At 43.0% G+C, this 13,195-nt stretch overlaps 1 protein-coding gene across 6 annotated transcripts in view; it reads right to left on the reverse strand.

Moving 5' to 3' along the window:
- Positions 1 to 11,646, reverse strand: part of ARHGEF7 (Rho guanine nucleotide exchange factor 7) — a 145,276-nt gene extending 133,630 nt beyond the window's left edge. For 2 of the 6 annotated variants that reach the window (XM_023217675.3, XM_023217676.3), the window contains exon 1: positions 11,312 to 11,545. The gene's annotated coding sequence lies outside the window, so the exon portion shown is untranslated. Of the gene's footprint in view, positions 1 to 1,637; positions 1,705 to 11,311; positions 11,546 to 11,581 lie in introns of those variants that run through there. The other 4 variants (XM_026457458.1, XM_023217668.3, XM_023217672.3 and 1 more) reach the window with 4 other exon arrangements.
- Between the last annotated feature and the right edge of the window lie 1,549 nt (positions 11,647 to 13,195).

The raw sequence follows: 13,195 nt of genomic DNA on the forward strand, positions 1-13,195 counted from the left end.
TTGACCACAGACCTCAAAGAACAATCCCAGCAGGCTGGACCAAGTATACAACTGCAGGGTCCAGCACACATTGGAAATGCAAAGCTCCTCGTCAAAAAATTCTTAAGAGTTTCTGATGGCAACAGCAGAGCATGAAACCAAGCACAGGGCCCTGTGTGGCAACACTAGTCGCACGCCCATGAGGCAGGCCCCGTCATCAAGTAAGTTCTCCTGAGAACTTGCCCATGGGCCTTGCCAGGAGTTAGCCTAAGAGTATTGCCTTGATGTTGTTAAATACCTCACCTGCATTAGCCACACTATGCAGCAGCATGCTTGTATGAAGAACCCAGCCAGTGGAGTGGGTGCATCTGAGTTCAAATCCCGAATCTCTTCACTGGCTGAGCTGGGACCTGGGACTTCTGAATCACTTCAAGTCTCAGCCCCTCATCTGCTAAGTGGGGAACTGCCATCTTCTCTGCAGGGCATTGTGAGGTTTAAACAAAACAGTACAAGTAAAATGCCTAGACACACAATTTGTTCTTAACAAACTTTGGTCCCATTTCATTTCAAAGATCACTGTATTCCTCCAGGCTCTTAAATAAATTCAACATGCAAAACGGGAGCCACTCACAGACAGACCGCTGTGCAACTGAAACGTGGCTAATGCAAGCTGAGATGTGCTGTGGCCGTAACAAATTCCAACAAGATTTTATAGACTTAATGTGAAGAAACGAAAATACCTGATATAAAATACCTAAAATAATGATATATAATATGTATATATCAATTACAGGTTGAAATAATTGTATGGATACACTGGGTTAAATACAATGCATTATTAAAATTAACTTTAGGCCAGGCACAGCGGCTCATGCCTATAATCCCAGCACTCTGGGACGCTGAGGTGGGAAGACTGCTGGAGTCCAGAAGTTAGAGATCAGCCTGGGCAACATGGCAAAACCTCATCTCTACAAAAAGAATACAAAAATTAGCTGGGCATGGTGGCACGTGCCTATAGTCTAAGGTACTTGGGAGGTGGCGGCTGCAGTGAGCCATGAAGACGCCACTATACTCCAGCCTGGGGAACAAGAGTGAGACCCTGTCTCAAAAATAAATAAATAAAAATTTTAAAATGAGAAATAACTGTTTCACTTTTTAAAAGTAGTTACTAAAAAATTTAAAATCACATCTGTGGTTCCCAATATATTTCTATTGCAGTGCTGATCTAGACAATTAGGACATTCCAAAGATCTAAAATGAAGGGGGAAGTCTAGTTGTCTACATTAGAAAAGCAGCCTAGATACGCAGGAACACTTCGTGCTCACCCAGCAAGACAGTATAGCCAGGCACCAAGGTACAAGACAGAGGGCCATCTCTGATACTTCTTGCCAGGTAAAATTAAAACACAATTACAGTATCTGAATGGAAATTGTCTTTCTTTAAACTACCTACAAAATGTTCAGGGAATAGTTATTCATTTCTTTTCCTAAACAATCCTTTTCTTACTTAACTTCCTTAACTAAAGTTCTACATAGGAATAAGCTTCAACAGCTTATTTAATAAATCAGTCAACAAACACTATGCTGTGACCCACCGTTTTACGACTGGCATCAACAGTACAGAAGGGTGCCCAGCTAAAAAGAATGCCTCAAACATACCTTTGGTGCTTCATAAACCTTCAAAGCCAAGTTTCAGTAAACAGTTTACCTCCTCATCTGTCTGAATCTACAACAAAACAAAAACAACCCTTGGCTGGGCATCCTATCCCAAACAGACTACAGACTTACTTCTGTTTTTATTGCAATTAATTATTAAGCCTGCATCAACAAGTTTTGAGTTTCAGCAAGTGGTTCCCATGTTTTAATTCTTTCAAAAGTATTAATATTTTTAACTATTCTTGTGGGTGAAAGCCTGATCACAATCTTGGCTAAAAAAATCTAAAAGAGAACTGAGCATAGGCAAAGCAGCATAATAAAAGAATCTGTCCTTTAGAAATACACAGGGAAAATGAGTGTTTTAGAAATAGGTAAGGTAATTTCTTTCCCCAAACCTCTTACTCACTAAATTATCCCAGCTCCTTACGATGCTGGACTGCCCACCTGAATTCCTTTTGAAGCCTCTCGACTGTAAAGTGAGAAAATGAAAACCTGCCCTCTCACCTCTGCAGACAGTCTCAAGATGCATTTACAGCCAGTGTGCAGAGTGGCCCAAAAACGTCCCACCCAGTGCCACGCCAGGTTACTGGTGCAACAGCTGATAACACTGCAAATTTCTAGGGTTTTCAACTTTTATTTTCCATTCTAGCAGCTTTTCTTTCACATCCTCTTTCAAAAGTCCAATGTAGGAAATGTTGAGTGTCTTACATTTATTTTAGTTTGCAATATCCGCAGAATGTAAAGCACTGCGCAAGATATAAGATAGAAAAGCTAAAATGTTTATCCATAAGATAGAAAAGCTAAAAGGTTTTCCATCTTCCTAAGGGAAAGAAAATATATAACAGATACAAGACGGCTGTCCACATGACATCCACAGGACAGGAAGGAGTACTCTCATGTACTGCTACTGGCAAAGTTCTCTGGAGGCTGTACAGTAGCAGGTGTCCAAAGCCTTTGAAAGTCCCTACCTCTGGCCTTGCAGTGCTCTATCAGGGCATTTGTTCTACAAAGAAAATCAAGGATTAAGGGTGTGGTACAGAAACATCCATTGCACAGTTCACTGTTCACAACCGTGAAAACTCAGAATCCACTTCTGTATCCAAAAATGGGGATTATTACCAGGAACTAAGAGGCAGCCATTAAAATCACTAGTAAAATAATTATTTAACATGGGAAAAGACTCACACTGGATCAAATTAAAGCATGTGATAAAACATTACTGTGATGGCATGGATATTTTTAAAATATATTTACATATTTGCAATGGTTAAAAAAAAAATGACCAAAAAAGAAATACTAATTTTATTTTATTTTATTATTTTTTTTTTTTGAGACGGAGTCTCACTCTGTCACCCAAGCTGGAGTGCAGTGGCCAGATCTCAGCTCACTGCAAGCTCCACCTCCTGGGTTCACACCATTCTCCTGCCTCAGCCTCCCGAGTAGCTGGGACTACAGGCGCCCGCCACCTCGCCCGGCTAGTTTTTTGTATTCTTTTAGTAGAGAAGGGGTTTCACCGTGTTAGCCAGGATGGTCTCGATCTCCTGACCTTATGATCCGCCCGCCTTGGCCTCCCAAAGTGCTGGGATTACAGGCTTGAGCCACCACGCCCGGCCGAAATACTAATTTTAACACTGGTATCTCTAGATGGTAGCATTACACAACTTTTCATTTTCTTCTTACATAGCTCTATTTACTCAAGTTTATAAAATTAATATGAAACCCTGGGTAAAGATTTAAGACATATCATGTGGCTCCAACTACACGAAAGAATAATAATGCAAATGATAGTAACAACTAATGTCTCTGTGGCACCTCCAACTTACAAGGCACTGTTCTAAGAGTTTTACATGAATTCATGTAATCCTCACGACCGACACAAAGGGCAAGCACGTGCGATACCCACTTTCCTGATGGCACAACTGGCAAGTGGCAACGCAGGACAGCAACCAGGAAAGGAGTTCGGGTCAGGCACTACGTTCCCTCCCTCCATACCGTCCCCCACCAAAGCAAACACCTGATAATCGTGGGCAGCTACCAGGAGCGAGCAATAACCCTGAGTCAAAAAAAGGAGAAATCACTGAAGATCAAAGTCGCAATTACTAGCTGTGAGTGTGCCGAGCTGACTATTCAGCAGCCATGCCACAAGCATGCTCTGTGCTACTCAGCATCATGTAAACATGCTCAGAAGTGACATAAGTTGGGATCAGAAGTGTTTTGTATTTCAGATTTGGGGATATTTTCATTATACTTACCAGTTAGGCATCCCAAATCCCGAAAATCCAAAACATTCCAATGAGCATTTCCTTTGAGTGTCACGTTGGTACTCAAAGAGTTTCAGATTTTGGAGTATTTTGGATACTCAGGTTTGGCATGTCTATTAGTCCATATTCACACTTTTATAAAGACATACCCAAGACTGGGTAATTTATAAAGAAAAGAGATTTAAATAACTCACAGTTCCACATGGCTGGGGAGGCCCCAGGAAACCTACAATCATGGCGAAAGGCCCCTCTTCACAGGGCAGCAGGGGAGAGAAGAGTGAGGAACGAAGGAGAAGGAGCCCCTTATAAAACCATCAGATCTCCTGAGAACTCCCTCATTATCACGAGAACAGCATGGGGGAAATCACCCCCATGATCCAGTCTCCTGGGATTCTACTGGATCCAGCACTGTCTGATAGACTTTTTTTTTTTTTTTTTTTGGTAGAGATAAGGTTTTGCCATGTAGCCCAGGCTGATCTCTAACTCCAAATCTCATCTTGAATTGTAATTCCCATAATCTCCCAGGTCTCTCCCTAGACATGTGGGGATTATGGGGATTACAATTTAAGATGAGATTTGGGTGGCGACACAGCCAAATCGTATGCTCGATCTGTATTGTTAAAACATCCATATTGCCCGAGGTGATCCACAGATTCAATGCAATGTCTACCAAAACTCCAACGGTATTCTTCACAGATACAGAAAAACAACCCTGAAATTCACATGGAATCACACACACACACAAAAACCCAAATAGCTAAAGCACTCTTGAGTAAAAAGAACAAAGCTGCAGGCATCACATTAACTGATTTCAAAATGTATTACCAAGCTACAGTAGCCAAAACAGCATGGCACTAGCATAAAAGCAGACACATAGACCAACAGAACAGAATAGAGAGCTGAGAAACTCACGTAATACAGTCAACAGATCTTTGACAAAGGTGCCAAGAACACCCAGTCGGGAAAGGGCAGTTTCAACATATGGTACTGGGAAAATTGGGCATCTACATGCAGAAAAATTAAATTGGAACCTTGTCCCACAACACATACAAAAATGAACTCAAAATGGGCTAAAGACTTAAATGTAAGACCTGAAACTATGAAACTACTAGAAATAAATACCATGGAAAGCTCCATGACATTGGTCTGGACAATGATTTCCTGGATATGACCCCAAAAGCACAGAAAACAAAGGCAAAAATGAGACAAATGGGATTTCATCAAACTGAAAAGCTTATGCACAGCAAAGGAAACAACAGAATTAAGAGACAACTCACAGAATAGAAAGAAAGTATTTGCAAACCATACATCTGATACGAAGCTAACATCCAAAATATATTTAAAAACTCAGTAACAAAAATAACCTGATTAAAAATGATGAGCAAAGGACCCAAACAGACATTTCTCAAAAGACATACAAATGGCCAACAGATTAGAAAATGTTCAACATCACCAATCATCAGAAGAATGCACATCAAAATCATGAGAGCATCTCACACCTGTAGAATGGCTATTATCAAAAAGATGAAAGGTGACAGGTATTGGCAAGGATGTGGAGAAAAGATAAGCCTCGTACATTGTTGGTGGGAATATAAATTCGCAAAGCCATTCTGGGAAACAGTATGCAGGTTCCTCAAAAATCTAAAAACAGAATTATCATATTATCCAGCAATCCCACTACTGGGTATACAGCCAAAGAAACTAAAATCAGTATGTTGAAGAGATGTCTGCACTCCCATTTTCATGGCAGCACTATTTACAACAGCCAAGATACAAAATCAATCTAAGTGTCCACTGAAAGATGAGAGAATAAAGAAAATGTGGGATATATACACAATAGAATACTAGTCAGACTTTTAAAAGAAAGGAAACCCTGTTATTAGCAACAACAATGAATGAACCTGGAGAACATTATGCTAAGAGAAAGCAGGGCACAAAAAGACAAATACTGCACGATCTCACCTATATGAAAAGTGTAAAAAAGCTGAATTCACAGAAGCAGAGAAGAGAATAGAGGTTACCAGATGCTGAAGAGGCTGGGAAGGAGGGAACAGGAGCTAGACAGGGAAAGGGGAGATGTTAGTCAAAGAGTACAAAATTTCAGTTGGACAGGAGGAATAAATTTTAGTAATCTATTGTACAGCAGGAGACTACAGTTAACAATAAAGTACATTTCAAAATTGCTAAAAGATGAGATTTTAAATGTTCTTGCCACAAAGAAAAAAGAAGTATGTGAGGACATGCACGGATATGTCCATTCCCCTGACCTAATCACTCCACAATGCACTCATATGACATAACATAATGTCGTTACTCCATAAATACATGCAACTATTTGTCAATTTAAAAACAAAAGATAAGGATTAAAGAAAAGAAACTGGAGATGAGGCAAGCTTTCTGTGACTAGCTGGTCTACATTTCATGATCTGTTGATCTGAGAGACCAAAAAACCAACCAAAAATTTCCAAGGGTGAGGATGAGAAAAGAGCAGATTTCTGTTCTGAACCACCTGGGCCTTTGGATGCTTTCCACTGTTCCAGAAAAACAGTTAAATAAATGAACAGCAACTGTGAAACCTGCAGATAATTTCAGTAGTAATTGCTGTGCCAAGGAGCTGGAAAGATCAATTATTAACATATTAGGGTTACCATCCTTATCATATCAAACATAACTATTCCAGAAATGGTCTATGAGAAGAAAGAGCTGTGGTTTGCTTACACTTGACAAATTGGCTTTATTCCCTCTTGGCAACTATGAGAACAGGCTCACCCAGTTTCATCTGAAATGTTTTGTTTTCCTCTCAAGTAGTGATGGTAACACTGTATGTGAGTCCACAGTCAATTCTTAAGCAAAAGAAGCCTCATTAATATCAAACTATCCATCAAGATTACCCTTTTCGGCCGGGCGCGGTGGCTCAAGCCTGTAATCCCAGCACTTTGGGAGGCCGAGACGGGCGGATCACGAGGTCAGGAGATTGAGACCATCCTGGCTAACATGGTGAAACCCCGTCTCTATCAAAAAAATACAAAAAGCTAGCCGGGCAAGGTGGCGGGCGCCTGTAGTCCCAGCTACTCAGGAGGCTAAGGCAGGAGAATGGCGTAAACCCAGGAGGCGGAGCTTGCAGTGAGCTGAGATCTGGCCACTGCACTCCAGCCCGTGCGACAGAGCAAGGCTCTGTCTCAAAAAAAAAAAGATTACCCTTTTCTATTACATATGAATATAACTAAATATCGAGAACAGTAGCCATCTTTCTTTCAAACAGAACTAAGTTAAAATCCATAGTTTTATTATAATTATTTTGTTGCTAATATTCCTGAAACCACATTATTAATGTGAGCTTAATGATGTACCATTTAAACAAATGGAATCTTGTATTCTTAACTTTCAGCTCTTGAAATAAAAAGCTGGTAAACATGTTACAGGTGTGATGGCTTTAACCGAACACAGCTTTCTCCTAGGAACATAAAATCTGCTTTTGCCAGTTACATTTCACCTGCTTCCCTAGTTGTCAGATGCCTAATCAGACAAGGTTGTATAGGGTGGGAACATCTTGGAAGCTAATTCATTGTGACCTTTTGAGTGAACAAACAAGCATGCACACACACACACATGCACACACACACACCCTACAGCAGCTACAACACTTGAATCAGAATTCCACAGTAACGCAGCAAAAAACTGGAAACAGAAATCACTCTGAATTTTTCTGTAGCTATTTACCTAAAAAAATGCAAAGAAATGTCCTATCCCTTGCTTGGTTTGCCTCAGTAAGTTACTTATCCCCAAGTGAAATTCTACAAACATAATCATCATCATTCCTTTTTTTGAGATGGAGTTTTGCTCTGCTGTCCAGGCTGGAGGGCAGTGGCGTGATTAGTAGAGATAGGGTTTCACCATGTTGGCCAGGTTGGTCTCGAACTCCTGACCTAAGGTGATCCACCCGCCTCAGCCTCCCAAAGCGCTAGGATTACAGGCAGGAGCCACTGTGCCCAGCCAACATCATCATCATTCTTATTAATAATTATTATTTTGGCTGTTTTTGAGATACAAATAGAGAAACTGTGTGCCTAGGGATTTTTGCCCTAACTGGAAAAAAAAAAAATTTAAGCATGCCAAGTAAAAACGTTATAAGCAAATGAAGTCATCCAAGTTGCACTGCTTTCCAACACTAATTAAATTTTTTTAATTTTCCAAATTTCAGAGTTTTCCAACTTAAAACCTAGTGCTTCTCAAAGTTTACCAATAAATGCAACTCACACAATATTCCTTTAAAACCAATTTATAAAAATATTTTCATAATCAGAACAATTGGGGGGTAATATCTGATTTTCTACAGGTAATTAAGGAGGGTATGCACCAAAATAGCTGACATATTAACCAAATTTACTTCCTTTTTCCCTTTAACGAATCTGAGCAGAGCTTAAACTGACAGTAAATAAGAATATATACACCAAAAACAATCTGTTAGAAACACAATTCAGTCTAAACTAACCCCTGGAAGAAAAGCACCTTGACATTTACAACTATAGAACAAAAGCTAATCTAGATTTTAAGCTATCAGTTTTAAGTTTTGTGTCTCTAATTTCAAAACATTTCTTATCAATTTCCCACCACTCAGATTTTTGTGAAAATGAAATGTGTAAATCCTACAACATATTTCACAAGTGCAAGGCCCTTCCCTCCTCACTCTCTAAGCCATTCTTACACACTGGGAAACTGCTGCACTGTGGCCCGCAGGGCAGATGACCGAGTCCTTCAGGGCCTAGCCCCGTCCCTTCACATCAGCTTACAAGGCTGGTAGCCAGAGCTGGATGCACACCACACAGAATGACTTCTCAGGGAAACTTCCCAAAACACACAGTGACTGAACAAATTATCAGGTTTTTCATGTGCTGTTTTCATATTTTCATTTTTATTATCTCCTAGGTAATTACAAGTGTGACTCACACTAAGCTTGAAAAAAGGTAACATTTGCCTCTTGTTTAAATTTACTGGAAGAGATATCTACTCTTTAAAAATAGGACAAAATAAGTCAAAACTAATTTTCTACTTTAATGTGAAACTCACTTGCTATCAACTACAACTTCAAGCTCATTCTATGAGTAACAAATATTTATTGGAAGCCTATTATATGCCAAGCACTATTCTAGATGCTTGGGATATGTTAGTGAAATCTCTCTTCCAGAGAACCTTCAAATAAACTCTTAATTATAAAAACAATAGTTACCATATGAAACGTCAGCAGCAACCTTTGGAAAACTAGCAATGGTAAGTTTTTAACATTTAATTTACTGTTTTTTTTGTTTGAGATGGAGTCTTGCTCTGTCACCCAGGCTGGAGTGCAGTGGCAATCTCGGCTCACTGCAATCTCTGCCTCTGGGGTTCAAGGGACTCTCCCGTCTCAGCCTCCCGAGTAACTGGAACTACAGGTGCGCACCACCACGCCCGGCTAATTTTTGGTTTTGTGTTTTGTATTTATTTTTTAAGTAGAGACGGGGTTTTGCCATGTTAGCCAGGCTGGTCTCGAACTCCCAACTTCATGTGATCCACCCACCTCAGCCTCCCAAAGTGCTGGGATTACAAGCGTGAGCCACTGCACCCAGCCTCAATTTACTTTAAAACAAAACTTTCTTAAAAAGTCTTACACCAAAGTTAGATCATCTTAATGTGCAAATTTAGTTTCAAAAGTATGTTAAACATAAATAAAACTCAGTAGTTTCAAGAGGGCAATATGATAAAATCCCACAAAAAGGTCAAGAAAAAGTAAAACTTGCCACTACCAAGGCATATTATCACAGCCAGTAAGGCAGCTGGATTACAAAATGACAAAGCTGATACGACGAAGGGTATCAGGGAAAGACTACTGAAACACTGTCTTTTTTCCCTTTGAAAGAGCCCTAAGTTTCTTGGAATCTCCCCTAGCACTTTCACTTACGTGTAATAATTTCCTTGCCAACATGAAATACTACCCACAATGTCTTTGTGTTTACAATCATAAACAACGCCAGTAATACTTTAATCTACGAATTCCTATATGTCTAATTCAGTTAAACTTTCCATGTAACCTGCCCTCACAGATTTGATGACTTCTAGGTTTTCCAAGAAACCTATAGCAAAAGACTATCCTTCAGGAAGGGAAATCTCTATTGGGTTATCCTATGTAACAGGTTCTACAAAGATGCTTTCATACACAGTTGTCCCTTTTTATCAGCAGGGAATTGGTTCCAGGATCCCCACGGATACCAAAACCTTCAGATGCTCAAGTCTTTTATATAAAATGGCATAGCCCCGTAAACATTAAATCATCCCTAGGTTACGTACACTACCTAGTACATTACAAATGATATGTAAATAATCATTATACTGTGTTGTTTTATATTGGTTTTTTTTTTATTGGTTTCCCCCTCCTCCAATATTTCCAAGGTTGGCTGAATACACGGGTGGGTAACCTTGGACACAGAGGGCCGACTGTACTCTTATCTGGGAGCTTGATATTGCCCATCTCAGTTGACAGATAAGAAAACTAAGGTTAAGAGTGACAAAGTGGCAACATAAAAATAAAAGGCAGGACTTAAGTACAGGACTGACGGCAACCGCTTGAGCAGATCCCAAGAAAAGCACAGCTAGATTTCTGTATTTAAAGCGCTACCCAAGTGTAGGAAGAATCGCAATAGTAAAATAAAATGAAAGAGTTAAATTCCCAGAAACTGTCACTGAAAGACTGGAAAGACAATGTTTGGTAAAGTGACACAACATTTTACAGCAGGGAATCGAGACCCCGCCCAGTATGTTCCCCGAAAGCATGTTTTATAAACCTCAGACACCAGTTAATGTGAATTCTCTAACCCAAACATTAAGTGGTGAGGGTACGGAAAAACCACCGAATTTCTGGTCTCAGATAGAAAAAGCAGAGAAAGGAGTGCGGCTGGGAGAAGCAGACGGAGGGCTGGCCCATTTTATTTCTGCACGACTGCCTGATCACCTGCTGAGGATTCTAAGGCCTGATCCAGACCTAGATGCGAGCCCTTCGATGACAATCTCTAAAAGCAGAGTTCAGGCTGAGGCAGGTGCCAAGAAATCGGCTCACACCCCTGATAAACGGTTGTTGAAAATGTGTGTCACCTGCAGCACCAGCGACCAGAACCAGAACCACTCTTCCTCACCGGAGCGAGGGCACTGTCTGGGGTTCCACACGCAGACTCCACCCTACCCTGGGGGTGGCCCGCGCGCCGCCTCCTCCCGGCCGTTACCCAAACCCGCAACGCCCCGCTCCACACATCCCGGACCCCCGAGCGGCCGGTTAGAGTCGGACCCGGGCGCGGAGGCGGCGGGAGGTCCGGCTGGAGCGAAGCGCCCACCCCAGGCCCAACCCCGCCTTCCCGGCCCCTCCCTCGGCCCGTGGCCGCCCGCGCTCACCTCCAGGCGCAGGGAAGCCCCGCAGCCGCGCAGGAACTCGCGGATGTTGCTCAGGCACTCGCTCTCGCTCCGGGGCTCCGGGTAGACCTGCAACACAGAGCACAAGCAATGAGCGCCGTGGCCGGCAGTGGGGAGACCGGGGACAAGGCCAAGCGACGCCCACGGCCCGCGCTCCCAACACAGCGGGCGACGCTGGCGAGCGGCCCCCGACGGCCTGGAGCGAGCCCGCAGCCACAGATGCCAACCCGCTCAACCGCCGCTTCTCCTCACCCTTTTTTCTTCCTCCGGGGCTGCACCAATCTCTGCCCCTTCCCGCACCAGGAAGTGAGGCCCGGCGCCGGAAGTGACGTCCTCAGACCGCGCCCCCGCCGGCCCGCGCGGAACGTCTTCCGGCTGGCGCCGGGTCTTCGCCCCAGCGGACGCAGCCCACCCTGCTTACCCAGCGAGCTGCCACCTCCTCCGGCCCAGTGCTGGGCCTCGGTCCGGTAGGCGGAGCCCACTGGTTGGCCCCACACTTGGCCACCGCCGCCTCCTCCTGTCCAGTCTTCGGCCTCGGCCCCAGCCCCGCGGACGCAGCCGACGAGGCCCGGCCCCGCGCGCGGCCTTCTCCCTGCTCTAGGTCCTTGGCCTGGCCCCGCAGACACAGCGCACCCGTTGGGCCCCAAGCGCAGACACCACAGCCTCTTGGCGCCCGGTCCTCGGCCTCTCCCAAATGGACGCAGCCCGGCCCAGAGGGGCCCCAGCGAGCGTGGGCGGCTTGAGTAACCCCTGATTGTTGAGAGAGAACCTGGGATTTCTTCCCTTCTTTCTAACCAAGGCTCATGGAGAGCGCAGTTACTATTCTAATACGATGACTTAAAATAATTAAGCAACAAAAAATATGCATGTTGGGATTAAGGTGCGGTGTTTTCTTTCCCCAAATATGTGCCACGTGCTTCATGAATGATTAACCGAAATAGTTAACATCAAAACCAGCAAGTCAGCTGAGAAGAAATTGTGGATCCCCCGCAGTCAAGGAGCACAGGAAGGCGCCTACAGACTCCCTGGGGCTTTAGTCCAAAGTAGAATTGTTAGGGCCACCAGCAACACATGTAAGGTGTTTGGACCTTACCCACGGCAAGAAACTAAGGAAACCAGAAACAGCACCAATTACTAGAAAATTTTAAGAAGACTGAGGCATACGAAAAGCTGTTTATTTTGGTTTTTACTCCAAGGATTATTTTAACTGTAAGAAAATTTATGTTCCGGCTGGGCGCGGTGGCTCAAGCCTGTAATCCCAGCACTTTGGGAGGCGGAGATGGGCGAATCACAAGGTCAGGAGATCGAGACCATCCTGGCTAACACCGTGAAACCCCGTCTCTACTAAAAAATACAAAAAAAACTAGCCGGGCGAGGTGGTGGGCGCCTGTAGTCCCAGCTACTCAGGAGGCTGAGGCAGGAGAATGGCGTAAACCCGGGAGGCGGAGCTTGCAGTGAGCTGAGATCCGGTCACTGTACTCCAGCCTGGGCGACAGAGTGAGACTCCGTCTCAAAAAAAAAAAAAAAAGAAAATTTCTATTCCAAATTACATGTGAAGACATTAAGCGTTGACATTTAAACTAATGCGTCATCTAGAACTCTAGCATTTGAGGACATTAAAGGCATTTTTGTCCCTCTGCACTGTAGGAGAAAATCACATTTCACCAGGCTACCCTCAGGAATACTGTGGTTTCATTTCAGGGTGCTCAGGTGTTTTAAAATTATACATCAAAACCAAGTGTTCAGCAATGTCAAAAGAGATGAAATGAAGCTTTTTCCTTTCTATAATTGAAAAGTTCCTACAAGCAAGTGCTGACATGTTTCCACCGAAATTGTACATTTTTTCAGTGGAATGGCAAAAGCAAA

This window comes from Piliocolobus tephrosceles, chromosome X (assembly GCF_002776525.5).
Source record: "Piliocolobus tephrosceles isolate RC106 chromosome X, ASM277652v3, whole genome shotgun sequence".
Classification (NCBI taxonomy): Eukaryota; Metazoa; Chordata; class Mammalia; order Primates; family Cercopithecidae; genus Piliocolobus; species Piliocolobus tephrosceles.